The sequence below is a fragment of the Heterocephalus glaber genome, unplaced genomic scaffold (assembly GCF_053883595.1).
Source record: "Heterocephalus glaber isolate CG9 unplaced genomic scaffold, H.glaber_assembly_v1.0 deba00000071, whole genome shotgun sequence".
Lineage (NCBI taxonomy): Eukaryota > Metazoa > Chordata > Mammalia > Rodentia > Bathyergidae > Heterocephalus > Heterocephalus glaber.
This window is the reverse complement of record NW_028258137.1, coordinates 17,085,137-17,112,302: the sequence shown is the minus strand read 5'-3', so window position 1 is coordinate 17,112,302 and position 27,166 is coordinate 17,085,137. Positions and strand designations below refer to the sequence as shown.

General features: G+C 38.3%; 1 protein-coding gene across 3 annotated transcripts in view; it reads left to right on the top strand.

Moving 5' to 3' along the window:
- Tango6 (transport and golgi organization 6 homolog) overlaps window positions 1-27,166 on the top strand; it is a 216,388-nt gene that overhangs the window by 133,105 nt on the left and 56,117 nt on the right. The gene's annotated exons all lie outside the window — the stretch shown is intronic.

Below are 27,166 nucleotides of genomic sequence, written 5' to 3'. Positions count from 1 at the left end.
GCCTCTCAAATGCTGGGATTACAAGTGTGGACCACCATGGGCCCTTTACATTATTATTTTTTTTTTTTTGGCACCAGGGATCGACCTTGGGACCTTGCGTTTGCAAGGCAGGCACCAGAACCACTGAGCTAAATCCCCGGCCCCATACATTATTGAACATAGTTATAATAGCTATTTTAAATCCTTATCTGATAACTAAAGTTTCTCTGTCATTTCAGTATTGGCCTCTGTTGGTTTTCTTCTGAACAGTGTTTTGTTTTTTGTACCAGGGATCAAACTCGGGACCTTGTGCTTGCGAGGCAGGTGGCAGAACCACTGAGCTAAATCCCCAGCCCTGAACAGTGTTAATTTTTTATTTTTATTTTTATTGTTAGTAGGCAGTTAACTTAGACTCAGTAGTCAAATTGTCTTACCTGCAGTGGGCAACAGCTCAAATCTTAGTTCAGTTGTTTAAACCGTTGCTGCAAACTGCTTAGATGCTACTCGATACGTGTTAAACTTTAGCACATTTCCTACGATCCTAGAGATGCAATGGGCCTGAATTCACCACCTGAATCTTTATCTCATTCATAGTCTTTATCTTCTGCTTTGGGAGCAAATTAAATTAGAAAAAATCGTCATTCTCATCCATCACCAAATGCAGATTAGGTTCAGTTCCCTGGCTTAGCTCAAGGAATCAAGATCATGAAAGGCCACATGTATTAAGGGATTTGTATTTTATGTTGTTTTTAAATGGGAGCCATTAAAAACTTTAAAGGAGGAAAGAATCATATTTTAGCAAAATCACTTTGGTTGCTCAGTGAAGGGCAATTTAGAATGGAATAAGACTCGAAGCACCAAACCTATTAAAATGTTGTTAGAGGGCTGGGGATTTAGCTCAGTGTCACCGTACCTGTCTCACAAACTCAAGGTCCTAAATTCAATCCCTGGTACGAGGGGTGTGTGTGGGAGTGTGTGGTTAGAGCAATGTAAGCAAGAGGTGATAGTGGACCTTAAACAAGGAGTTACATTTGGGAAGGGAAGAAAAAAGATGTCCCTAGACAGGAGAGAAAGCTTGAGAACAGAACTGAAGTGAGGTGCATATGGTATGAATAAAAATTTAATGCTTACCCTATCTCCCCATAGCAAATTGTGTTGGGTACCTTGAGAGATGAGGTAAGAGAGAAAGCTGACTATACCACAGAGGACCATGGAAGCTGGGCAAAAAAGTTTGGGCTTGACAGGAGGGGCATTTGGGAACCATATTAGTTCTTGAAGGAAGCAACATGATAAAAGATGTGTAGGTGTGGTTGGCAAGAGCACAAAATATGGATGGGAGAGCTAGGAGACTCTTATATTGCTTGGCACAAAAATGAGGATTTTATTAGAGGTGTGTCTGTGAGAGTGGTGAAAAAGGTAGATAATATCAGCCATTCAGAGGAAGAAATGAGAGACTATCAGCTTTTAAAAAATATTTATTGAATATGGACTTATAAGCCATCCAGTAACTATTGTTCTCAAAGAACTGTTGAGAGACCCAGAAGAAACAGTATATATAAGCTGGACATTCTAGAAGCCCGAGCCAGGAGGATTGTAAGGTAAATCCCAGGCCGGGCAACTTAATGGATCAGCAAGACCATGTCTTAAAATAAAAATTTTTTAAAAGGCTTGAAAAATAGTTTAGTGCTAATTCCAGCACTTGAGGGGGTGGGGTGGAATTGCTAGATACCAAACTAAAGGTACAGGGGCATCTACAGTGGCAGCCTTTGGGCAGGTAAGTAAAAATTTGATGTGTGGACTTAACCTTGAAATGCGTTTATCTTTCTCTATCACGGGTAAGAACTGTGACCCTGGAATCATAACTCTAGCTTCAATCTTGCCTCTGTCATTAAGTAGTATATACAAGTTACATAACCTCTCTCTTCCTTATCTATAAAATGGGGATAATTATAGCAACTACCTGATAGGGTGGTTATGAAATTAAATAAGATTATATATGTAAAGTATTCAGAACTACCATCTTTCTAGTCAGGGTTGAGTAAATGTTGATTGCTATTATTTTCTTGTTATTTTTGAGTGATTATCATATTTCTTTATTCTCCCATGGCAAAAGTCAACCCTAGTAAGCAGTCTTTCAGCCTACTGTAAAATGTATGACCATTCTGTCCTGTTTTAGGATAAAAATCATAGTTGAATACATACTACATGCCAGATGCTCTGCTAATCCCTTTATATGCACATTCTCACATAGTCCTGGACCCTGTAAATTGACTCCTATTACTATTACTGTTGCTAAAAGTACCATTTAAATAAGAAAGATAATGGGTTTGTAAGAGATAATGACTTATCCAGGGGTACACTGCTAGCTGGTGCTGGATCAGAGACCCAGAAGCCAATCCTTCTGATTAGAAAGAGAATGCCCTTAACCACAACTGTAAAAAAAATAATAGTTTGCTTTAATCAGAATTATTTAATTGATAGGAATATAGTAAAGCCAAATTATTCTGTGAAGTTAGAAAACCAGCTGTCTGACACTGGCATGAGCTCTTAACAGTGGAATATACATTGATGACTGCAATAGCAAGAGGGGATTAATTTCTGTAACAAAAAGGCCATGGGCTTGTATGTGCAGAAGTTGCAGAGTTTGGCAACTATGGTCCTTGGGCCAAATCCAGATTGCTGCCTGTTTTTGTACAGCCTGAAAGTTAGGATTAATTTTCACATTTTTCAATAGTTGAGAGAAAAAAACCAAAAGAACAATCTTTTGTGATATGTGAAAATTATATGAAATAAAAATTTCAGTGTTCACTAATAAAGTTTTATTGAAACAGTCACACTTATTTGTTTATATATTGCCTATGACTGTTTTTGTACCACAACAGCAACACTAGTTGTGACAGAAATTTTATGGTCCTCAGAGTCAAAAATATTTATTATTTGGCTCTTAACAATAAAAGCTTGCTGACCCCTGGTCTTAAGTAGCCATTATCTAAGTTTATATATGTTTCTTTGACAGGACTTTATTGCTTACTTTTCAGTGGAGTTTCTTTATTTTATTTTTTGAGACAGTGTCTCGCTATGTGGTTCAGGCTGGCCTCAAACTCACAGAGATCCTCCTGCCTCAGCCTCCCAAGTGCTAGGATTACAGGCATGCACCATCATGCCTGATTGGAGTTTTTTTAGATGTTACTCATCTGTCTAAATCATTTTTATATTTTTCTTTCTCTCCAAATCAAGATTTTGTTTTGGTTTGTTGTTTTTTTAGTGCTGAGGATCACACTCAGGGCTTCACTCATGCTAGGAAAGCACTGTACCATTGAACTATATCCCAGCCTCAAATCAAGTTTTATATCCTACTTTAAAAAGCTGGGCCCACCAGCACACACCTGTAATCCCAGCACTTGGGAGGCAGAGGCAGGAAGATCGCCAAAAGTTCTAGGCCAGCCTAGGCTACATAGTTAGTTCAAGGCTAGCCTGGACTGCATAGCGAGACCCTATCCCCCAGCCACCAAAAAAAAGAAAGCTGAGTAAAGTGATGCACACCTGTAATCCTGGCTACCCTAAATGCTGAAGTGAGAGGATCTCAAGTTCAAGGCCATCTGGCCAACATAGCAAGACCCCTATCTCAAAAAGAAAAATAAATTAAGAAAAAGAAAGAAAAAGCAGAAATCTTGCCTTTTATAATTGAATCTCTCTTTTTTGTTTTTGGTACCAGGGATCAAACTCGGGTCCTTGCGCTTGCACAGCAGGCGACGAAACCACTGAGCTAAATCCCCAGCCCTGGATCTCTTGAAATAGATGTGAGTAGATAGTGTAGTTCCTTTCTAAAAGTTGCTAGCTACAAGAATCACTGGCTCAGCAGATACAAGATGCCATTGGCAAAGGGTCCTTTCTTTAACAGTAACACATAATTATACTTGAATGTTTCAGCATTTTATTCTGCTATTATTTTTATTTTCTATGTTCTCATATTTTGTCTTCTCACTTCCCTGTTCCAATTTAGAGTAAATTAAAGCATTCATTTGGATTTTATTTCAGTGTACCTCTGAAAGAACACAGGTGGGGCTGGCAATCTAGTATGGCGAAGGCCCTAGATTCAATTCTCAGCACCTCGAGGGAAAAAAAAAGATAGTGAAACACCCAATCACCTAATTTCCTTTTTCCTTTTGTAAGTTATGAAAAATAGTTTCTTGGGGGTTGGTTATTTCTGGTTTTGGTGTTTTGGTGGTGGTGGTGGTCATTTTGGAGGGCTTTTTGTTTGTCTGTTTTTGGGGTTTTTTTTTTTTTTTTGGTCCTGGGGAATCAGTTCCAGGGCTTTGTACATGCTAGGCAATAGTTGTACCACTGAGCTACATCCCCAGCCTTGGAAATAGATTTTTGCATTCATTTTGACTTACAGGCTTTTTGCAAGAGAATAAATGAACAATTTAGTTGAAAGACGGTATTCCCTTTAGGAAAAAAACTTAATTTTTCTCCTGCTGGACTTGCTATAGTGGAATTTGATTTCCTGGCACTTCAGATTCTTTTTTTTTTTTTTGGTGCTGGGGATCGAACTCAGGTCCTTGCACTTGCGCAGCAGGCAGCGAAACCACTGAGCTAAATCCCTGGTCCACTTCAGGTTCTTCTGTGAATAATTTAAACATGAAATTATACTCTCAGGCCGCAGAATTCCTGTTTGCATTAGTGTTGTGAGACTAAGTAACTCTTGGGCATGCTTTAATGGGTTTGAACATCGATGTAGCAAATTAAATCAATTAAGCCACCTGAATGGTTTTACTTCTTTCATCATTACAGAATTTGCAAAGAATCTCCTTTATTTAAAATACTTAGATTTGCTTTTCTTCTTTGACTTTTTAAAATAACTAACCATAAACCTGGAACTTTTCCTTCCTGTGATCACATTTCTGGACTTTACTTTGTTAATTCCTCCCTTTAGGAAAGTTTCTGGAGTCTATTTCTGCCTGAAGCACACTTTTCAGGAGAACTACTGTTGGTCTTATCAGTACAGTTATTGCAGATTTTCCTGGTAGGGTGACTTTGTGTAAACTGAAAGCTTATGTACCTTCTCAACCCATGGAGTTCAGTGAGCTGTGGAAACGAAATGAGTAATTTAATTAATACCTAACTAAGGAAATCTTGGCATCGTCCTGGTCCTGTTGCAAACTGTCTCTTTCTGTGTTACTTTCTCTCATTGAGTTGTCAAAAATCCATTGATATAAAGCATTTCCTGTACATTGTTTTATTCTGTCCAAAAGCTGTGGTTCTTATTTGCACATCACTATCATCTGAAGAAACAGTAAGAAAACATCCTTTTGTAAATTGAAGTGTAAAGTAGGGCCTCTACCTCTCCTTCAGGACCCTTGTCCATCTTTGTTTTTCTTCTCTCCTATTTGAAACTTCCTTCTGAAGATTCTTACCCACGTTTGACCATCATTAGGAAGTAATCAAATTTCAGAAGTTCCCCTACCTTTAAATCTCTCATTCTTTGCCAACTTATAATAAGCAAGTGACAAGTATATTTAGTTTTTTGGGGGTTTTTTTGGTACCGGGGATTGAACTCGGGACCTTGTGCTTCCGAGGCAGGTGGCAGAACCACTGAGCTAAATCCCCGGCCCGACAAGTATATTAATATTTGATAAGAGTTGGATGACAATCTTCCTCGGATAATTTTGCATTTTTAATAAGGAGGTTATTGCCAGGTGTGGTGGTGCATACTTCTAATCCCAGCACTCGGGAGACTGACACAGAAGGATCACCACAAGTTTGAGGCCAGCCTGGGCCTCAGTGAGTTTAAGGCCAGCCTGAACTACAAAACAAGACCCTGTCTCAAAAAAAAAAGCTTTGTGTGGTGGTGCAGGCCTGTAATCCCAGCACTCTCGGAAGTTGAAGCTGGAGGATCTCCATGAGTTCAAGACCAGCCTGAACTACACAGCAAGACCCTGCTTAAAATCAAAACAAAACAAAACAAAAGACCTCTTGTGCTAAAAGACAAAGAAAAATTTTTAAAGAAGCTATTTAAAGGAATGAAGTTGAGGGCCAGGGATGTAGCTCAGTGGTTCAGTGGTGCCATGCCTGCCTGGCAAGCACAAGGTCCTGAGTTCGATCCCTAGTACCGAATAAATAAATAAATAAATAAATAAATAAATAAATAAATAAATAAATAAATAAATGAATGAATGACTTTTGAAAGATTATGTAGAATCCAAAGCACTATAATTTGTTAATAGAAGAAATACAGTGTATTTGAAGGCAAGAAATTATTTCTGTAGCCAAGTGTGATGGCATACACCTGTTATCCCAGCAATCAGGAGGCTGAGGAAGGAGGACTACATAGTGAGGGCCTATAGTCTAGGCTAACTTTAAACTCACTGTGTAACCCAGGCTGGCCTTGAACTACTTGAACTCCTCCTGCCTCAGCCTCCTGTGTTGGGCTTATAGGTGTGTACCACAATGCTGGCTTTTCTGTCTCTTTAAAACACTCTTGGTAGGTTACTTATACCAACGATAGTCCCACTAACAAGTTTGTTTTTGCTGAATATCTTGTCTGTTAAGAGTTCTTCCCATGGTTGCATCTAAGCCTGTCAAAGTCTTGTCTATGTACAGTTTTCACCTAACCACTCCTGAGAACCCAAGATGTGCCATGCCTTGGATTTGATCTGCAGCACCAGAAATCAATAAGTCAGTCAATCCATCCTTCCTGCTTATGTAGTTTGTGTGTTAAGGCCCAATGTAACTACAAACAGGAGGGCTAAGAGCACCTAAACTCATTGCTAACTTACTCCGAGTTTGAGGTTAACTCTTGGCTATATTAAAAAGGATAGGAATATGAATGAAAAAGCCAAACAGCAGATCCACAGTGGGGCTAGGGAGAACAGTGGGTCCTGACATGTAGATACCAGTGGGGGAAATCTGTTGGAGGCTCCCTAGCATTCCTGCCTGGTAACTGCTGTGACCTGCCTGCCTGGCAAGGCTCATCAAAACAGAAGGTGGCTTTGCCTCCAGCGCTGTGCAGTGCCCTCACATATGCATCAGTATGGGAATTTAGCAGCTTTCACAAGGCCATTTATCAGTCATCTCCTACAGTTAGGAAATCGGAAGTATTTGGTGACTTTTGAAATGAGAAAGAAGAGGGAAATTTTTTGTTCTCTTCAGGCTAGAAATGAATAAGATTCCAGCCTTTAACCACAACTATTAAGTGACAATTCTAGTGTTTGCCCATGGACCAGTGACACTTACTTCCATTGTGTCCTATTTTTAATGCACCATTTTTAGAGACGTAAGTCACTGGCTTCCCTCCTACCCATGGTTACAAAGTTAAACAAAGAAATATGAAAATTGCAAGAACTGAAATGTCAGAGATGTGCAGCAGTCATTTGGCCACATTTATGTCCTTTGTTTTAGAACGGAAGTTCCTGCTGTTCTTAATGAAGAGCCAAATAAATGTCCTGATGGTGGTAGAGAGAGCCTTCTGCCTGGGAGACAAGAATCTGACTCTGAGAACTCAGAACCGGTGTGACCTGGGATCAGCCTCCTTTCAGTTTTTTTATTTGTGACCCAGGGCTGGTTTGTTTTACTTTTTTTGCTTACCTCAAGTTCTTGAGGGGCTCAAACAAGATAATAGGCAAAAAGTCTTTTGCAGATAGAGCACAGTTTTGTTTTCCATAGCAATTTATGTCTGGGCTATACTGTAGCTACATATTTTATAGTAACTAAAATCTCCCTCCTATTCCTAAATGGCTATATGGAGAATGGGGGAAACTGAAGTCAGAAAGGATGTTATTTCCCCAGAGCTGCAGGGGAAATTCAAGGCCAAAAAGTAATTGTTGTTAGTAGATCAGAATTTACCTGTGAATTTTTTTAATGATGAATTTCATCAAAAATTAATTGCATTTAAATTATTTAATTCTCTAAATGGCTTTTTGTGAGGAAATCCTGCCTGTCAGTATCTGTTATGTCAATCTAATTTCCTTCTGACTTTGACAGAAATGATAATCTCTGTTGACTCAGGCCCATACATGGCAATAAATTGTATTCAGGAACTGTTATAAGAAACCATTCATTCTCCTGCTGTATATCTTTGGAGGATGAAGGTGAGTTTTAGGTCCTGAAAAGCAAAGAAAATGATTAGATGACAGCAAGGACAAAAAAGGGCACATGAGCAGAGTCAGATCTGTATTATCTCCTGTTTCCTCTGTGACTGGATCAGCATGAGTATTTCTGGGAGAGCATGTGGCTGTCCAGGAGATCATCCCTAGGGATCTGTACACTTTTGCTCCTAAATAAGTGAGAATCTAACATGAGAGAAAAGTACTTCATCTGGACCTCTTTTTAAATCACTGATTTGATGATATTTTATATCCTTTGACCGTTTTACACATTTACCCTTTTTTTTTCTGCCAAAAATATCTAAAATCACACTGAAAGTATACAAAGTACAGTCCTGGAGAAAGGAAGGACCTAGGTAGATTACAGGGGGATTAAAACAGTGTAATTGAGGGCTGGGGATTTAGCTCAGTGGTTCCGCCGCCTGCCTCACAAGCGCAAGGACCCGAGTTCGATCCCAGTACCAAAAAAAACAAAAACAGTGTGATTGAGATTCTGCAGCCTGGAAAGATAAGAGTAACAGAAAAAAAGACTGATTCTCCATCTCCACTTCAGTCTGGCCCATGAAAGGAAATGAAATAAAGAGCAGGAGAAGTTTGAACTGGAGTTAATGGAAAGGCTGGAGCACAATGTTTTTTCAGTTCTGGCAGGAGGTCTTAACTCTCCCTTGGTTAATGTTTGTCAAGTGTGGATTGATGAAGCCATATCTAGAGATGGAATATTGGGCAAATGGCTCACTATATGTAAGAGTCTAAATCTTCAATATTTTTCTTGCATCTGTTGAGAAACTTTTAAATTACACTAATATTTTTTTTTAAATAGAAGCAATGAAAATTTAGGAGGTTTTTAAAAAATGTTACCCATTGAACTGCCAACTCTGAAGCAATAAAGACTGAAATTATATTCATACCATCCTTTACTGACAAACAAAGCAGCAAAGAGTAGTGGAGCAGTGCCAGTCACAAAGGACTGAAATGTCTCTGGGTTTTGCTTGACTGCTGGGGCAGAGTAAGACCCAGTTCTGGAATAACTGGAAGACCTTCTATCTCTAAGGGTTTACTTATAAGAGTTTTATCATTTTATCCCTTAAATTTAGATTTGTGGCTTATATTTGAAATTAATTTTGCAAGTAATGTCAAGAAGAGGTTCAACCTCATTCTTTTGCAATGGCTATCCAGTTGTCCTAGCACCATTTGTTGAAAACTTTTCTTTCCACCACTGAATTATCTTGATATTATTATTAAAAATCAATTTACCATAAATATAGGAATTTATTTTTGGACCTCAATTCTGTTCCATTGATTTGTATCTCTGCCTTTAGACTAATATATACTGTCTTGATTATTATAGCTTTGTAGTTATTTTTAAGATCAGGAAGTGTGAATCCTCTGTTTTGTTTTGATTTGTTTTATTTCTGGGTCCCTTGCATTCTTAAATGAATTTTAGGATCAGCTTGCCAGTTTCTGCATAAACAACAAAAAAAGGGCAGCTGGAATCTTGATAGGGATCGCATTGAATCTTTAGGTGTATTGCTGCCATAATAATATTACATCCTCCAGTCCTTTATCATGGGATGGCCTTCCAGTTTTTTCAGGCCATCTTTAATTTCTTTCAGCAGTGTTACACTTCTTTTGTTAAATTTTACCTACTGTTTTGGTATTTTTGATGGAGTTGTAAGTGGATTTGTCTTCTTAATTTTGTTTTCAAACTATTGATTGTGAATCTCAATATTTATTTTTGGTACTCTGCAAGATCTAAAGGGCTTATTAGGACACATCAGTTGCTTAAAGTAGAATAAATTACTTTTTTATATATGATGAGAGAAAAGAGGGTACCAGCATTTCTGAACTGACAAAGCCACGTCCTACGATGACTATATGTTGATGATCTGGGCTTTTTTGTTGTTGTTTTGGGGGTGTTTGGGCACCGGGGATCAAACTTGGGACCTTGTGCTTGCGAGGCAGGCGGTGGAACTGTAAGACCGAGGGCCTTACCAAACGCTCCAAGGAGCTGACTATAGTGAAGCACACCCAGGGATTCCAGCGGTGCCTCCAGAATGCAAGGCCAAGGGCCTTACCAAATGTTCCAAGGAGCTGAAGTGGAGCACACCCGAGGATCCCAGCGGTGCCCTCAGAATGTAAGACCAAGGCCTTAACAAACGCTCCAAGGAGCTAGCTACAGCGAGGACCACCCGGGAAGGAACACACCGGCCATGTTGGAAAACAGACCTTTATTAGTCTGGCCAGACGGCACTCCCGAAGCAAAATAGCTCAGAGAGGCACCTGGCTCAGAGTCCGAGGTTGTTTTATAGGGGGTTAAGGGGGGGGGGGGGGTTAACATGTGGATTCACAGAAAAAAAAAAAAAAGAACAAAGGTTAGTGGCTCATTGTCACATGCTGATGTTCAGCAGACATCCTGACTGACAGTTACGACCACCCTGTTTACAGATTGTCCTATAGATACTGGGCCCCGGGACATTTGGATTTAGGGCAAACAGATGGCTGAGTAACCTCGCCCTATTACTGATTGTCCATTGTCCCGAGGCAAACACACTCCAACCATCAAATTTACAACAGAATCTAGGGGAGTAATTAACTTTTGAATCACACAGTCCCACTGAACTACTGAGCTAAATCCCCGTCCCTTGATCTGATTCCTCTTTGACTACCCCAGAAAAAAATTTCTCTTGCCAAAAAACCTAGGATCATTACATGCATCTTATTGTTCTGCTTACTATTTTCATGAAGTAGAGCAGTCCCAGTACTATTTGTGGCAACGAAGAGAAATTTTATCTCTAAAAGATTATCATACTCTGCTGCTGTGATAGCACAGGTAGAAGAGTAAGGGTAGGGCCGGGGATTTAGCTCAGTGGTTCCGCAGCCTGCCTCGAAAGCTCAAGGACCCGAGTTCAATCCCTGTTACCAGAAAAAAAAAAAAAAAGAAAGAAAAGTAAGGGTGCACTAAAGGCATTGAGGTAGAAATGATCCACCTGAGATTAATCATTGAGGTTTCCTATGCAAACTTCATTCTCACCAAAGAAAAAAGGTTTCCATCACCACTGAACATATCTATAAATCCTAACTCATCAAACTCAACCCACTTCCTTGCTTTAGGGCTGGGATGTAGCTTAGTGGTAGAGCACTTGCCTAGCACGTGTGAGGTCCTGGGTTAAATCCCCAGTAGAAAAAAAGAAAAGGCAGTATCAGCTCTCTGTTGTTCAGATTTTTAACTTCATACTCTGTGATTTGACCCCATTCATCTCTCCTCATGTTCTTTGTTCCAGTCAGCTGGTACTGCTGGTATTTTCTAAGTATATCTTATATCTTCTTATCTCTTTACCACTACCCGGTACCATACCTCTGCAGACACAGCTCCATCTACCTATAATACTTTCTCCTGTCTGTCTCTATAAAAATCTCTACCATTCTTCAAGATTAGATTTATGGGGCCTGGTATATAGCTCAGTGGTAGAGAGCTTGTTTAATATGCAGGAGGACGAGGATTAGATCCCCAACACCACATACACACCCACACAAACAGACTCACACAAATTCACATATAAGGTTTTGATGCCACCTGCTCCAGGAACACTTCCTCCAAAAGAAATCACCCATCGTATTGCTTTCATGCTATTTGATACCTCCAGTTTTTTAGAAAGACAAAATCTTCATCTTTAAGTCTTCAGTGCCTGTGGCATCCCTTGAACATAGTGAGTACACCTTGAATTTTTTCATTGGATTGGCTGTATGGAAGGATTTCTTCAAAAACTCTGGAAATTATATTCTGTCATATTTTCAAGGGTCTGTGGAATCTTGAAAAGAACGTTTTAAATTTTTTTTTTTTTTTTTGATACCGGGGATTGAATTTGGGACCTTGCGCTTGCGAGGCAGGTGCCGGAACCTCTGAGCTAAATCCTCAGCCCAACTTTTTAAATTTTTGTGTTTCTATTTAATGATAATTGTGAATCACCTGGATCCATGTCATAATCAAGTTGTCCTGCACAATTTCAGTGTCCATATTTGTGTTTCAGAAGCATTGGATTAAAACATTACTCAGAATGTATCTGAACTTCTGATTGCAGAGTAGTGCTACCTCTAAGTGATCATTCAATCTTGGGAAAATATAATTGGTTTTACCCAGCTACCCTTTAGCTAGCAGGATTGGTTATTCCTTAGATACCTAGATAGATAGGAGAGAGTAGTTAGGAATAGTTTTATCTATATTTACTTTATGTCTAAAAAAAATGGAAGAGAAGGAGGAAAGAAAGTCCCCCAAACCCCAAGACATTATAATAGAGTTTTAAAAGAAAGGTATAAGAATTTGTCCAAGAGTAAAATTTTAATTGATTTTTCTCGCTATCACTATTATGACCTGTTTCAGGGAACAAAAGGGAATGATGAGACCATTGAAATCAGCAGGTCCTCTGACCTTAAAAGTATATTGTGTTGGCCGGGGGATTTAGCGCAGTGGTTTCGCTGCCTGCTGCACAAGCTCAAGGACCAGAGTTCAATCCCCGGTACCAAAAAAAAAAAAAAAAGTATATTGTGTTAATTCAGATTTGATAGCATCCTTCTTGTTATGAGTCATCTGAGATCCTTTATGGAAAAAACGAGATCTGCAATGCATAAATGAACCCAGCAGCCTAAACTTTGAAATACCATTGAAAACTTAATAAGATATCTTCCAGATTCTAATTTGTTAAAAGAATCTTTTTTACAATATTGTGAAAGCAAGTCATATGTAGGTTAAATTTTTTTCAACATTTTCTTTTCACTGTGTACTTGATTTAGGGTGAAGGGCGGTACTGGGGATCGAACTTGGGACCTTGCGCTTGTGAGGCAGGCAGTGGAACCACTGAGCTAAATCCCTGGCCCTGTACTTGATTTTTTACCTTCTTAAGCAACTCATTTTTTTCAAACTTGTTCAAACAAATCTAGATCCTTTTCTGGCTTCCTTGAACACAAAGCTATTTGTTTCTCAGTAAGATTGATTATTGCTGACTTCCTAAGAACCTTTGGAGATGCAAATAGCCAGGTGTTTTTATTATCATTGCGCAAAGTAAAGTCATTACAGTTAAATGATGATAAATTCCACTGGCTATGACCTACTCAGGTTACAAGTAGGCTTAGATTCACTGTGTTCATTTCCTTGAAGCTGTTTAGAAGTGCTTGAGGAAAAGATGATGGTTTCTGCAACTTTAGTTTCATGGGTGTCTTAGTCTAAATATTGTCTCTGGTGAGTACTTTCTGAAAATTGGGTTTAGGGAATTTGGAAATTAATATATTTTTCCTACTGAGCTAAGTCCCCAGACCTTTTTATTTTTTTATTTTGAGACAGGGTCTTGCTAAGATGCTGACACTGGGCTCAAACTAGCAATCCTCCTGTTTCAGTCTCCCAACCTGTAGTGTGTACTACCACTCTCAGCTCAATACCATTTTTTATAAAATCTATATAATTGGGCCAGGGATTTAGCTCAGTGGTTCTGTCACCTGCCTTGTAAGCACAAGGTCCCGAGTTCGATCCCTGGTACTAAAAAAAAATTAATAAATAAAATAAAATAAATATATAATAGGTGACAACAGGATAATAATGAATTTTTTTTTTTTTTTTTTTTGTATCAGGGATCAAACTCGGGACCTTGCACTTTCAAGGCAGGCGCCGGAACCACTGAGCTAAATCCCCAGCCCAATAATGAATGTTTGTCCTTGTTACAGGGCAAGTATGTGCCATCTTTCAGACAAAAAGTTTGAAAATGATCTTGGAACCTGGCAATTCAGACCAGCAGTAAATTTATTTTTTAGTGATATAAAATAAAATGTTTATTAACATTCTCAAATAGAATTTTTAAATTTTAAATTTTTATTTTTATTAGTACGAGTTTGCAGTACATAGTGATTACATAACACATCTCAATTCCTTTTTATCTCCTTCTCCTCCCCTCCTTCCCCACCCCCATCTCTTGGTTCCCTTCCCTTTTGCAAAAGATCTCTCTCCATTTCAGCAATAAATTTCAATTGAAGTAATAGGACTATCTCATCTGGATAAAGAAAAAAGAAGGAAAGAGAGAAGACAGGATAGAGGGAGGGAGGATGAAAAGAAGGAAGGAAAGAAATTCCTGGATGGGATAATTTAGTTTTGTTGCTTAATCAGAAACTAAGAAGTAGTAGTGGGAATCCCAGGACCCCTGATTTTAATTCATTTTTAAATGGGTTAACCAATAGTTGGGAAACATACTCAGCATATACCCTCTTTACACAAACTACTACTGTAAATACAGTAGTACCTCAGTTCACAAACTTCTTTTCATAATTCTGGTTGCAAACTGAATTGGATGAGACTGAATCAAATTCATTGGTTAAGTTCACTGTTGACCTTATGAGGAAATTTCATTTGATTCTCATCCAGTTTGGTTTGCAACCAGAATCCTGGAAAGAATTAAATTTGAGAACTGAGGTATCACTGTATTTATTCACCTCTTTTTTTTTTTTTTTTTTTTTGGTACTGGCTATCTAACTCTGGACCTTGTGCTTGCAAGGCAGGCGGCGGCACCACTGAGCTAAATCCCCGGCTCACTAAATTGCCCAGGCTAGGTTTGAACTTGCAATCCTCCTGCTTCACCTTTCAGAGTTCTGGGATTACAGGAGGGTGCCATCATGCCTAGCTAAAAAATATTTCTTTTAATGATACATGGTTTTAATATTACTTATTGTACATTGCTTCACATCTTTTATGAAAGTGAATGGGGAATGATTTAATAGTAAGTGAAGTGACTGATTGAAATGTAGCAGAAGTCAAAAGGACACTTTTGGGGCTGGGATCTGATAGTACAGGTTCTGTTCTTAATAGAATAGGAGCCAGGCTGGACATGGTGGCACATACCTGTAATCCTAGCACTCAGGAGGCTGAAGGAGGAGGATCATCATGAGCACGAGGCCTGCCTGGGCTACATAGTAAGTTCAAAGACTGGCCTGAACTACATAGCAAGACCCTGTCTCAAAAAACAAAAAAAACAAACAAGCAAGCAAGCAAAAAAACAAAAAAAAGGAACCAAATCAACCATTACTTGGTTGGTCAGGTGTTTTTGTTTTACTTTTTCAGTTGGCTTTGAGTGACATAAGGGCAGGGACTGTATCTTGCTTATAATTGACTCAACAGTGCCTAATATGTAATACATACTTAAAAAATATTTGATGAATTAATAAATTAGGCTGGGAGTATAGCTCAGCGGTAGTGTGCTTGTGAAGCATGGATGAAGCCTTTCGTATGATCCTTAGCACAGCTAAAAAAAAATAGTTAATTTAGTATGCCTTTTCTCTGCCATGTTTTTTTGGGGGGGTAGGTACCAGGGATCAAACTCAGGACCTTGTGCTTGTGAGGCAGGCGGCGGAACTACTTAGCTAAATCCTTGGCCCCTTGCCATGTATTTTTAAGTCTGTTTTAGCTTGTGTCTAGATGTCCCCCCAAAGCTTCGTGCGGTCATTGGTGGGGCTTTTTCAGAGATGGCTGGATCTAGAGTGTGTGATGCTGGGATTGATGCTAGGCTCAAGGGCACTAGGATTAAGGGTGTGAGTGATACCCATCTAAATAGTCCGGATAAGATAAAAGGGGCAAAAAAATTCTATAAAGGTCCCTTGTTCCTTTTGCTGCCTTGTGGGTGCCATGAACTGTAATCCTCTGTAATGGCCCTCTGCCAGGCCACCCTGCCACGGAGCCAGCTGATTATGGACTGAAAATCCTTAGGTTTCCGTAGTGTAGTGGTTATCATATTCACCTAATACTCAATTAGGGACTGAAACCTCCACAAACTGTGAGCTAAGTAAACCTTTCCCTTTAACTTTGGCTGTCGGGTATTTTGTCTCGGCAATGAAAGAAAAGTAACTAAGAAAAAGTCCCTATTATTATAAAACTTAGTTTCTCATATGCTCTTACCCAACTTGCAATTTCCCCTCCTTATGGGTTTCCAAACTTCTTGGATTCTTCTGTGACTTCCTTGCCAAGAAGGAACTTTCTTCCTTTAACTACCCAAAGCTTTGCCCCAGGTTTCATGAATATGTGCCTTTTCTTCCTTCCTGGATCTCCTGGACCTCATTCTCCAGATGACTAAACCAAAGGTGACGTATCTACTCACAGGCTTACAACTGGAAGAGACCAGAGAGATCATCTTGTCTAACTGGCTCATCTCCACTTGGACTAGAGAGTTGAAGTGATTGCCCAGGGTCACACAGCTAATTGGCAGCAGGGCCAAAACTAGAACACAGACCTCTTGACTCTTTTATCTCTTTTTTCACAATGCAGAATTAACAAGCTTCTTCCTAACTCCGGAAAGGGAAAGTACTACAAGAAAACTGAGAGTCTATTGTCTATTTGCCTTTAATTGGAAATCTTTTTTTTTTTTTTTTTTTGCTTTGCTAGGTATTGAACCAAGGGCTTTATGCCCATTAAGCAAGTTCTGTACCACTAAGCAACATCCCCAGCCCTAGAAATATCTTAGATTTAGATTACCATAAGAGCTGAGTGTCAGACAGCCCAAGTTTAATTCCAGCTCTATTTACTCTTTGCACAAGTTCTCCAGCACCTCTATCTTAGTGTGTATCCTTTCTTTTTCTGTTCCCCAATATATTTAATGTACATATTTAAACCTATAAGTTTGGTTTGTCAATAGTGAGAGAAGTTGTGTGTATTTTTACATATATAAGTGCAATATACCAGTTTTATAAGTTTCTTTTAAGGTATTGAGAACTTTCAGAGACAGTGTATATACTTCCGTCATACTCCTTTTAATGACTATTACATAGTATTCAATAATATGGTATACCACAATTATTTAACCAATTCCATATTCATTGATATTTAGTGTATTTCTCATTTTTCACTATTACAATTCAGCAGTGCAATCTTTTTTTTCTCCCAGCACTGGTTACTGAACCCTATATCTTCACACTAAGCTACATCCTCAACCCTTTTTATTTTTTATTTTGAGACAGGGTCTCACTAAGTTGCTAAATTGCCCAGAGAGGCCTCAAACTTTCAGTCCTCCTGCCTCAGCTTCCCAAAGGGGATTACAGACATTCCCTACCATGCCTGGCCTACAGTGAAATCTTTATGCAGGTGTCTTGGGACATATATATTGCATAACAACTACTTCTCTATGATAGGTAATAAAAAAATGCATAGACTAGGTCAAAATATATGCATTTTTCTAAGGTTGTAGATTTCTCTATTCTGAAAATAGTCTATGGCTAAGTCACCATTGATTCCATTTTGGCAGTGTGTGTTGATGGTTGCAGAGCAGAGGGTGAGCATCTTTTTCTTATATTATATGGAAGGTACATTGTGTTCCTGACCAGGAGGGGAAAACAAAACAAAAACAGAAAAACACTGGGGGTATTACAATGCCCAACTTGAAACTATACTAGAAAGCTACTATGATAAAAACAGCATGGTACTGGCAAAGAAACAGACCCAAGGATCAGTGGAATAGATTAGAAGATGCAGAAATGACTACAGATATGCTCAACTACCTCATCTTTGACAAAGGAGCCAACCATCCTCATTGGAGGAAAGATGGCCTATTTAATAAATGGTGTTGGAAAAACTGGATTTCAGCTTCCCAAAGATTAAAACTAGACCCATATCTATCACCATGCACTAAATTAAGATTGAAGTGGGTTAAAGATTTAAATATTAAGATAGAAACACTAAATTTGCTGGAAGAAAAGTTAGGTAGAACTCTTGAAGACATTGGTATAGGAAAAGATTTTATGAATAGCACCTCAGTGGCACGGGAACTTGCACAAAGAATCAACAACTGGAATCTTATCTTATTAAAAAGCTTCTGCACTGCAAGAGAAACCACCAACAGAGCTAAGAGACAGCCTACAATGTGGGAAAAAATTTTCAGCAACTGTACCTCAGACAAAGGACTACTATCTAGAATATATAAAGAACTGAAAAAGTTCAGACCCCCCAAATTCAAAGACCCAATTCAAAAATAGGCATCTGAAATGAACAGACATTTCTCAGACAAAGAAGTAAAAGCAGCAAATAAATATATGAAAAAATGTTCAACATCACTGGTTATTCGAGAGATCCAGATGAAAACAACACTGAGATTCCACCTCAGCCCAGAAAGAATGGCTGCTATCAAGAAATCATCCAATAACAAATGCTGGTGGGGGTGTGGGGAGAAAGGAACTCTGCTCCATTGTTGATGGGAGTGTAGACTGGTGCAACCACTGTGGAAATCAGTATGGAGATATCTCAAAGAATTAGGCTTAGAGGTCCCATTCGACCCAGCTGTCCCTCTGCTGGGTATCTTCCCAAAAGAATTAAAAGAATCGGGTCTGGGGATTTAGCTCAGTGGTTTCACTGCCTGCCTCGCAAGCACAAGGATCTGAGTTCAATCCTTGGTACCAAAAAAAAAAAAAGAATTAAAAGAATCATACCACAGTGATCTATGTGTACCCATGTTCATAGCAGCACAGTTTGTAATAGCTAAAACTTAGAAACAGCCCAAGTGCCCATTAACTGGAAACTGGATAAAGAAGATGTGTTTTTTTTATAAAATGGAGTACTACTCAGCCATAAAGAACGAGAAACTAGAGACATTTATAGCTAAATGGATGCATATTGAGGTGATACTCTTAAGTGAAATAAATAGGATACACATGTGTAAATACCGAATAGTTTCTCTAGTGTGAGAAACTGAAAGTATAATTAAGGATACACATGGATGAAATGGCCTAATAACATATTTCTTGGATTGTGTTTCCATCGCGTGTCGTGACTGTATCAAAATTTAAATTAGGGAGAAGCTTGGCTTATGTGGAGTCTGCTAGCTAACTGGAGTTTTTTTCCAAACCACTATTTGTTCAGTGTTGGTTCTGGGGAACTTTCTGAAACAAATCACATCCTCTGGTGTCTTGTTGGTGCTTGAGATGCTTTTTTAAGTTAGATGGAAAAATGTTTAAGTGTTTTTCAGTTTTGTTTTGGTTGAGTTCTACTGTATTTGAATATTATTGTAGTTTTTTTCCTTTGCATTGTTCTTCTTTGAATGGTTTTAATTTTTGTATATGTGTGTTTGATAATAAAGTTATTTTAAAAAATCAGAAAAACAAACTTCCTTCTCATCCTTGCAAGAGACTCAGATAGTTGAATAGTGCTGTCTAAGCAACTTCTGCTTAACTGTGAAGGCATTTACGTATGGAACTGTAATTGTCAGATTTCATCTGTTTATACCCTAAAAATGTCTCAAGTTTTTCTTTCTTTCTTTCTTTCTTTCTTTCTTTCTTTCTTTCTTTCTTTCTTTCTTTCTTTCTTTCCTTCTTTCTTTCTTTCTGTTCTTTCTTTCTTTCTTTTCTTTCTTTCTTTCTTTTTTGGTACTGGGGATCCAACTCAGGACCTTGTGCTTGTGAGACAGGCGTGGTGCCACTGAGCTAAATCCCCAGCCCCTAGTTTATCCTTCTTGATGGCACAGTAGTATTTCATTGTATATAAAGACAACTTCTTTTTCCTTTCATCCATTGATGGGCATCTGGGCTGTTTCTAATAGCTAATATTACAGCTGTGCTGCTATAAACATGGGTGTGTATACATCACTGTGGCATGATCTTTTTAACTCTTTCAGGAAGATACCAAAAAGGGAAATAGCTGGGTCAAGTAGAACCTTTAGTTTTAGTTTTTTGAGGAATTTACATTCCCACAAACAGCAGAGAAAGGTTCTTTTTTCCCCATAGCCTTGCCAGCCTTTGTTATTGATTGATTTCTGGATGATAGCCATTCTTTCTGAAGTGAGATAAAATCTCTTGTTTTAATTCGCATTTCTCAAATGACCAGTGATGTTGAACATTTTTCATGTATTTATTTGTTTTGTGAACTTCATCTGAGAAGTGTCTATTCATTGAAGATACCCATTTTCAGACTGGGTCTTTAAATTTGGGGGATCTGATTTTGTTGAGTTCTTTATATATTCTATATAGTAGTCCTTTGTCTGAGGTACAGCTGGCAAAATTTTTTTCCCACACTGTGTATTGTCTCTTTACTGTGTTAGTGGGGGCGTTTTTTTGCTGTAAAAAAGCTTTTTAACAAAATGGGATCTCAGTTGTTAATTCTTTATAATATTTCCTATTCAATCAGGGTTTTGTTCACAAAGTCTTTGCCTATACCTAGCTCTTCAAGAGTTTCACTTATTCCATCTTCCATCAGATTGTTTCTAGTTTTTTGTGGGGTTTTTTTTTTTTTTGGTACCGGAGATCGAACTCGGGTCCTTGCGCTTGTACAGCAGGCGGCGAAACCACTGAGCTAAATCCCCGGCCCTGTTTCTGTTTTTATATTTAAATCTTTGATCCATTTTGATTTTAGTTTAGTGCATGGTGAGAGATTGCTCTAGTTTTAATTTTCAACATGTGGAAAACCAGTTCTCCCAGCACTTTTTATTAAAGAGGTTATCTTTCTTCCAGTGAATGTGTTTGGCCCCTTTGTCAAAGATAAGGTAGTTGAGTATGTTTAGAGTTGTTTCTGCATCTTCTATTCTGTTCTAATGATATTTGGGTTTGTTTTTTTGTTTTGTTTTTTTCTTCAGTACTATGGTGTTTTTATCACAATTGCTTTGTAGTATAATTTTTAGTCAGGGACTGTGATGCCCCCTGCCTTGCCTTTGTTACCCAGAATTGCTTTTGCTATTCTAGAACTCTTCTGGTTCCAAATGAATTTTTAGGATTGTTTTCTCTCTCTTTTTTTTTTTTTTTGTCTGAGACAGGGTCTCACTTTGTAGTTCAGGCTGGCCTTCAACTGACTTTATAGCCCAGGCTGGCCTCGAATTCATGGCAATACTCCTGCCTCAGCCTCCCACGTGCTGGGATTACAGGTTTGTGCCACCAGGCTTGGCCTGTTTTCTCCAATTCTGTGAGATATGTTATTGGTATTTTGATCGGGATTGAATTAAATCTATATAACAATTTTGGAAGCATGGCCATTTTCACTATATTGATTCTGCCTATCCAAGAACAAGGAATATCTTTGCATTTTCTGATATCCTTTTCTATTTCCTTTTTCAGAGTACTATAGTTTTCAATGTAAAGGTCTTTTGCTTCCTTCGTTAGATTGATTCCTAAGTATTTCTTGATGCTATTGTGAAAGGTGTTGTTTCCCTAACCTTTTTTTTTTTTTTTTTTGATACTGGGGATCGAACTCAGGACCTTGAGTTTGTGAGACAGGTGCGGTGCCACTGAGCTAAATCCTCAGTCCTACCTAACTTCTTTCTCATGAGTTTGTTATTTGTGTACAGGGATGCAGGCAGCAGAACCACTGAGCTAAATCCCTGGCCCCTTGTGTACAGGGATGATATTGATTTTTGAGTATTGATTTGTATTCTGCTACACTACTGAATTTAGTTATTAAATCTAGGAGTCTTTTGGTGGAGTTTTTGGGGTCTTCAATGTAGAGTATCATGTCATCTGTGAATAGTGATAATTTAACTTCCTCTTTTTCTTTTTTTCTTTCTTTTTTTTTGGTACCAGGGATCGAACTCAGGTCCTTGCACTTGCGAGGCAGGCACTGGAACCACTGAGCTAAATCCCTGGCCCTAACTTCTTCCTTTTCTATCCTTATTCCTTCTATTTCTTTCTCTTGTTTAATTGCTCTGGCTAATGTTTCCATAACTATATTGAATAGGAGTGGTGATAGTGGGCATCCTTGTCTTGTTCCTGATTTTATTTTATTTATTTATTTTTTTGGTACCAGGGATCGAACTTGGGTCCTTGGACTTGCTGGGCAGGCAGCAGAACCACTGAGCTAAATCCCCAGCTGTTCCTGTTCATATTGAAATAAAGCCCTTCTATTCCAATTTTCTTTTTTTTCATTAAGTTTATTGGTACATTTTAGGTATACAATACTGTTACATTCATCATTGGGATATTGTACCTTTACATGATGTATCTTGGTTCTTATTTTTTCCCCATTCGCCTGCCCTCCCTTCACCCCTCCACCCTTCCCTATTTACAAAGACTTTGTTTCCATTTTTTTCTGTTTCTCGTATTTTTTCTTTTCCCTTCTTTCCTTTCCCCTACCTCTCCCACTTCCCCTACTCCTTTAGACCTTTTCTTCCTATTTAACAATATCAGTTATACATTTTGATCCTTATTTACACTTTTAGTTTTTTCTATCCCAATTTTCTATAGGATTTTCATCATGAATGGGTGTTGGACTTTGTCAAATGCTTTTTCTGCATGTGCTGAGATGATCATGTAGTTTTTGTCCTTGGTTCCATTAATGTGGTGTTTTACATTTATTGATTTGCACAAGTTGAACCATTCCTGCATCCTTGGGATGAATCTTACTTGATCATGGTGTATAATCTTATTTATGATTTGCTGCATTCTATTTGCCAGTATCTTACTGAGGATTTTTGCATCTGTGTTCATGAAGGAGATTAGCCGGTAGTTCTCTGTTTTGGTTGGACCCTTCTCTGATTTTGGTGTCAGGGCAATGCTTGTTTCCAGGAGTTTGGGAGTATTACTTCCTTTTCAATTTCATTAAAGAATTTGAGGAGTAGCAGCCTTAGATCTTCTCTAAATTTCTTGTAGAAATCAGCAGTGAATTCATCAGGACCTAGACTTTTCTTTGTTGGTAGATTTTTAATTATTGAATTTCACTGACTGATATTGGGCTATTTAGAATTTTTTTATCTTCTTCTTTTTTTTTTTTCTTGGTACCAGGGATCAAACTCGGGTCCTTGCGCTTGCACAGCAGGCGGCTAAACCACTGAGCTAAATCCCCAGCCTTTTATCTTCTTGATTCAGTTTAGTAGTTCATATATATCTAGGCATCTGTCCATTTCTTCTACACTTTCCATCTTATTAGAGTAGAGGTTCTCAACATGTTAATAATCTGGATTTCTGCAGAATTCATTGTAATTTCACCCTTTTCATTCCTAATTGCATGGACTTGTCTTTTCTTTCCTTTTTTTATTAAGGGTGGCTAAAGGTTTGTCTGTTTTATTAATCTTTCAAAGAACCACCTCTTCAATTCATTAATTCTTTGTATTTTTTCTTAGTCTCCATTGCATTAATTTCTGCTCTGATTTTTATAATTTCCTCCCCTGCATGTGCTTTGGGTTGAACTTGTTCATCTTTTTCTAAAAGCTTGAGGTTCAACATTAGGTTATTTATTTTAGCTCACTGTTTTTCTGATTGGGAATTCACCACTATAAATTTCCCTAGTAGGACTGCTTTCATTGTGTCACATAAGTTCCAGTATGTCATATTGGCATTATTATTTACTTGTAGAAACTGTCTAATTTCTTCTTTAATTTCATCTGTGACCCATTGATTGTTCAGGAGTGTATTATTTAATTTCCATGTGTTTATGCAGTTTTTGTGGTTTCTTTTGCCTTTCATTTCTAACTTCATTCCACTGTGATCTGATAATATACATGGAATAATTTTAATTCCTTTTCATTTAGTTAAGCGTGTTCCACAAGCTAATATGTGGTCTATTTTTGAGAATGTCCCAAGTACAGCTGAGAAGAATGTGTTTTCTGTTGTGGGGTAGAATACTCTGTAGATATCTACTAAGTCCACTTGTTCAAAGGTTTGGTTCAGCTCTCATATTTCTTTGTTGATTTTTCTTGTCTAGCTCATCTGTATTTGTGACAGTGAGGTATTGAGGTCCCCTATTACAATTGTATTAGTGCTTATTTGATTTTTCATATCCATTAAGGTTTGTTCTATGTAGTTGGGTTTGCTAGTATTTGGTGCATATATATTTATGATTGTTATCTCTTCTTCCTGGACTATTCCTTAACAGGTATGCAGTGACCTTCTTCATCTCTTCTGATAAGTTTTGGCTTGAAATCCACTTTGTCTGCAAATAGAATAGCTACCCTTGCATTTTTCCAGGTTTTTGTCACTTGGAGTGTTGTTTTCAATCCTTTGACTTTCAGTCTATGAATTTCTTTTTTAGTTAAATGTGTTTCTGGTATGCAGCATATTGTTGGCTTTTGTTTCTTGATCCATTCTGCCAATCTGTTTCTTTAGGTTGGTGAATTGAGACCATTTACATTGATGGTTATAACTGATATGTATCGACTTTTCCTTGTCATAGTATTTTCCTGTTGCTAGTTTCCTTTCTTTCCCCTCTGTTTAACTGCTTGCCTTCCCTAGTAGCTTCATTTTATTGGAGTTCATGGAATTGTTGTCTTCATTGTCTTTTTCCAGCATATCCTTCAGAACATTTTGGAGTGCTGCTTTGGTGGTCATGAATTTTTACAGTTGTTCTTTATCATGGAAGTATCTTATTTCTTCATCAATTTTTTTTTGTCTGTGGTACTGGGGATCGAACTCAGGACCTTGCATTTGCAAAGCAGGTGCGGTGCCACTGAGCTAAATCCCCAGCCTCTTCATCAATTTTGAAAGATAGTTTTGTGGGGTACATCAATCTGGTTTGGAAGTTGTTTTCTTTTAGCACTTGAAATACTTCAAGCTCTCCTTGATTTAAGTGTCTGGGTTGAGAAGTCTGCTGTGATTCTAATAGGCTTTCCTTCATAGGTGATTTGTTTTCTTTAATGGCTTTTAATATTCTGTTCTTGTGTTGAGTTTCTGGAATCTTGACTGTTATATGCCTTGGTGTAGTTATTTTCTGATCATGGCTAATTGGAGTTCTCTATGCCTCACTTACCTGTATGTCTGATTCTTTTTCCATGTTTTGGAAGTATTCTGCTATTCTATGAACAGGTTTCTTAAGTCCTTGTGCTATCTTCTGATTTTTCATTGATTCCAATCAATCTTATGTTATTCTTCTTTATATCTTCTAATTGCTGTTGGATTTATTTCTCGTGGTCCCTTGCTCTTTTAAAGAAATCTTTTTTTTGGTACCAGGGATCAAACTCAGAACCTTGCACTTACGAGGCAGGCGGTGGCACCTGTAAGCTAAATCCCTGGCCCTAAAGTCTTTTTTGATGATCAATAACCATAAACCTGTCTCTGGATCTTATATTCTGTCCTCACATTGATTGATTCTGCTGCAAATACTTTCAATAGAATTTTTAATCTCCTGGATATCTGTTTGAATCTGTTTCATAGAATCTAGTTCTTTCCTATGTTTTGCATTAATGGTTTCTATCACTTTCCTAACCTCCTCCATTTTTAAAAATCTGTATCTACTCTTGCTTCACTAACTATGTCCTTCATTATGGTCATCATCTCTTTAGTTTTCTGTGAAATTATTTCTGATTTGTTTTTTTTCTAGAGACTTGTTCATCTGCTTTGTTACTTTCACTGCTACCATTTTAGAAAGTTCAGCTGGGTGGTTTTTGATTTCTCCCACCTCAATGCTCCCTAGATTTGGAGTGAGCTGGAGGTCTAGGGTTGCATCTTGCTCCTTTATTTCTTATTTTCTATTTTTAAAACTTTGTTTTCTGAATTGGTACTTATAAATTGCCTGTCATAGGTAGCTTTATTACTCATATCAAGACCTCCTTAGGAAATGACTACTTTTCAGAATTGTCTTCTAGGTGTAGCTGGCTTTTGGCTTTTGAGTCTGTCCCAAAACCTTGCCTCTTCAGTTTATTGGAGATAGGAAGGTGCTGCTTATTTGGCCTAGCACCCAGTTGTTTGGTACTGGACTATGGTATTGTTTATGACCCCCAGACAATCTTAGTATTGACATACAAGGAAGAACAATTGATCACAACTGTATCACCTTGGCTAAAGTAGTACAATCACTAATAACAATATCAAGCACAGCCTAGAAAATGACAAACTGTAGTAACTGTTAATTTGCCACCTTTAACTATAGGTACAAGATTTATAGTTGTGTAACAAAATTAAAATAAATCAGAAAATTGTAAACAGTAAATATCGCTCAATAGAACAATTTACCCTCAGGGGAGAAGATTTCAAAGCGATAAGAAGAAAAAAATAGAGAAATAAAAGAAGAGAAAGAGATTAGAAGCAAGGCTAAAGGAAAAAGGAAGATTACTGTATAGTTTTGGGAAACTGGTGAAGTCAGGAGGGAAAGAAAGAAGGAAAAGGGAGCCGGGGATTTAGCTCAGTGGTTTCACCACCTGTTGCACAAGCACAAGGACCCAAGTTCGATCCCTGGTACCAAAAAATAAATAAATAAAAGAAGGAAAAGGGCTGGGGATGTGGCTCAGTGGCACCACGCCTGTCTGGCAAATGCAAGGTCCTGAGTTCAATCCCCAGTACCGCCAAAAAAAAAAAAAGTTAAAAAAAAGAAGGAAAAAAGAAAAAAACAACTAAAAGCAAACAAAACAAAACTATGAACAATGTTCACACTCATGAAAAAAACAAAAACCATTAAGAAAAAAAAAATGAAAGCAAGGGAAAAAAAGAGATTTCTCAGAGATTTCAAGCCTATGGTTATTTTCTGGGGTCTACAGTTTTGTGGTAGTGTCCAATTCACAGCATATCTCCCTGTCACTGATAGACAAAGGAGCCAGACAGAACCCAGATCCATGCTGCGTGATCCTAGCAAGCATGCAGTAGGGTTAGGATGGGGTGCTGGATAATCCCAGCAACCCTGCAATAGGAATAAGGATAAGATGCCAGTTGTAATGCTTTCAACTCCATAGGCTAATCTTGGCCTCTGGTTGTGGGGTTGGGTCTTGAGTTGTTCAGCTTACAGCCCTGTAGGTATCCCTTGCCAGCTTGACTTCAGCTCCCTGACCCTGGATGTCTCCTGCAGTTGTGCCTCACCTAGAGACTGAGAGCCCTGATATGAAGCCAACCCATGGATGCTCTGAGTCCTGGGTCAGTTTGCTCTCCCTAAAATGGCATCGGGCCAAATACTCCTCTCCTGGGGATGCTTGGAATGGAGTCACTCACCAGCTGTTGTAGCTTACATCTATTGCTCCATTCCACTGGTGCGTTTCTCCATGAAGGCCCTGAAGGCCTCTGGAATCACTCACCCTCACTGTGACTCTGTAGATTCTGGCCTTCTCTCTCACACCATGAGCCAGGAGTCAGGGAGAAAGTGCAGTTTGTCCCCTCCTTTTTCTGTGCTGAGGTCTGTCCACTTTTCCAGTGGGATCCAATTCTCCTTTCAGATTCTTCATAGGTCCAGGGAT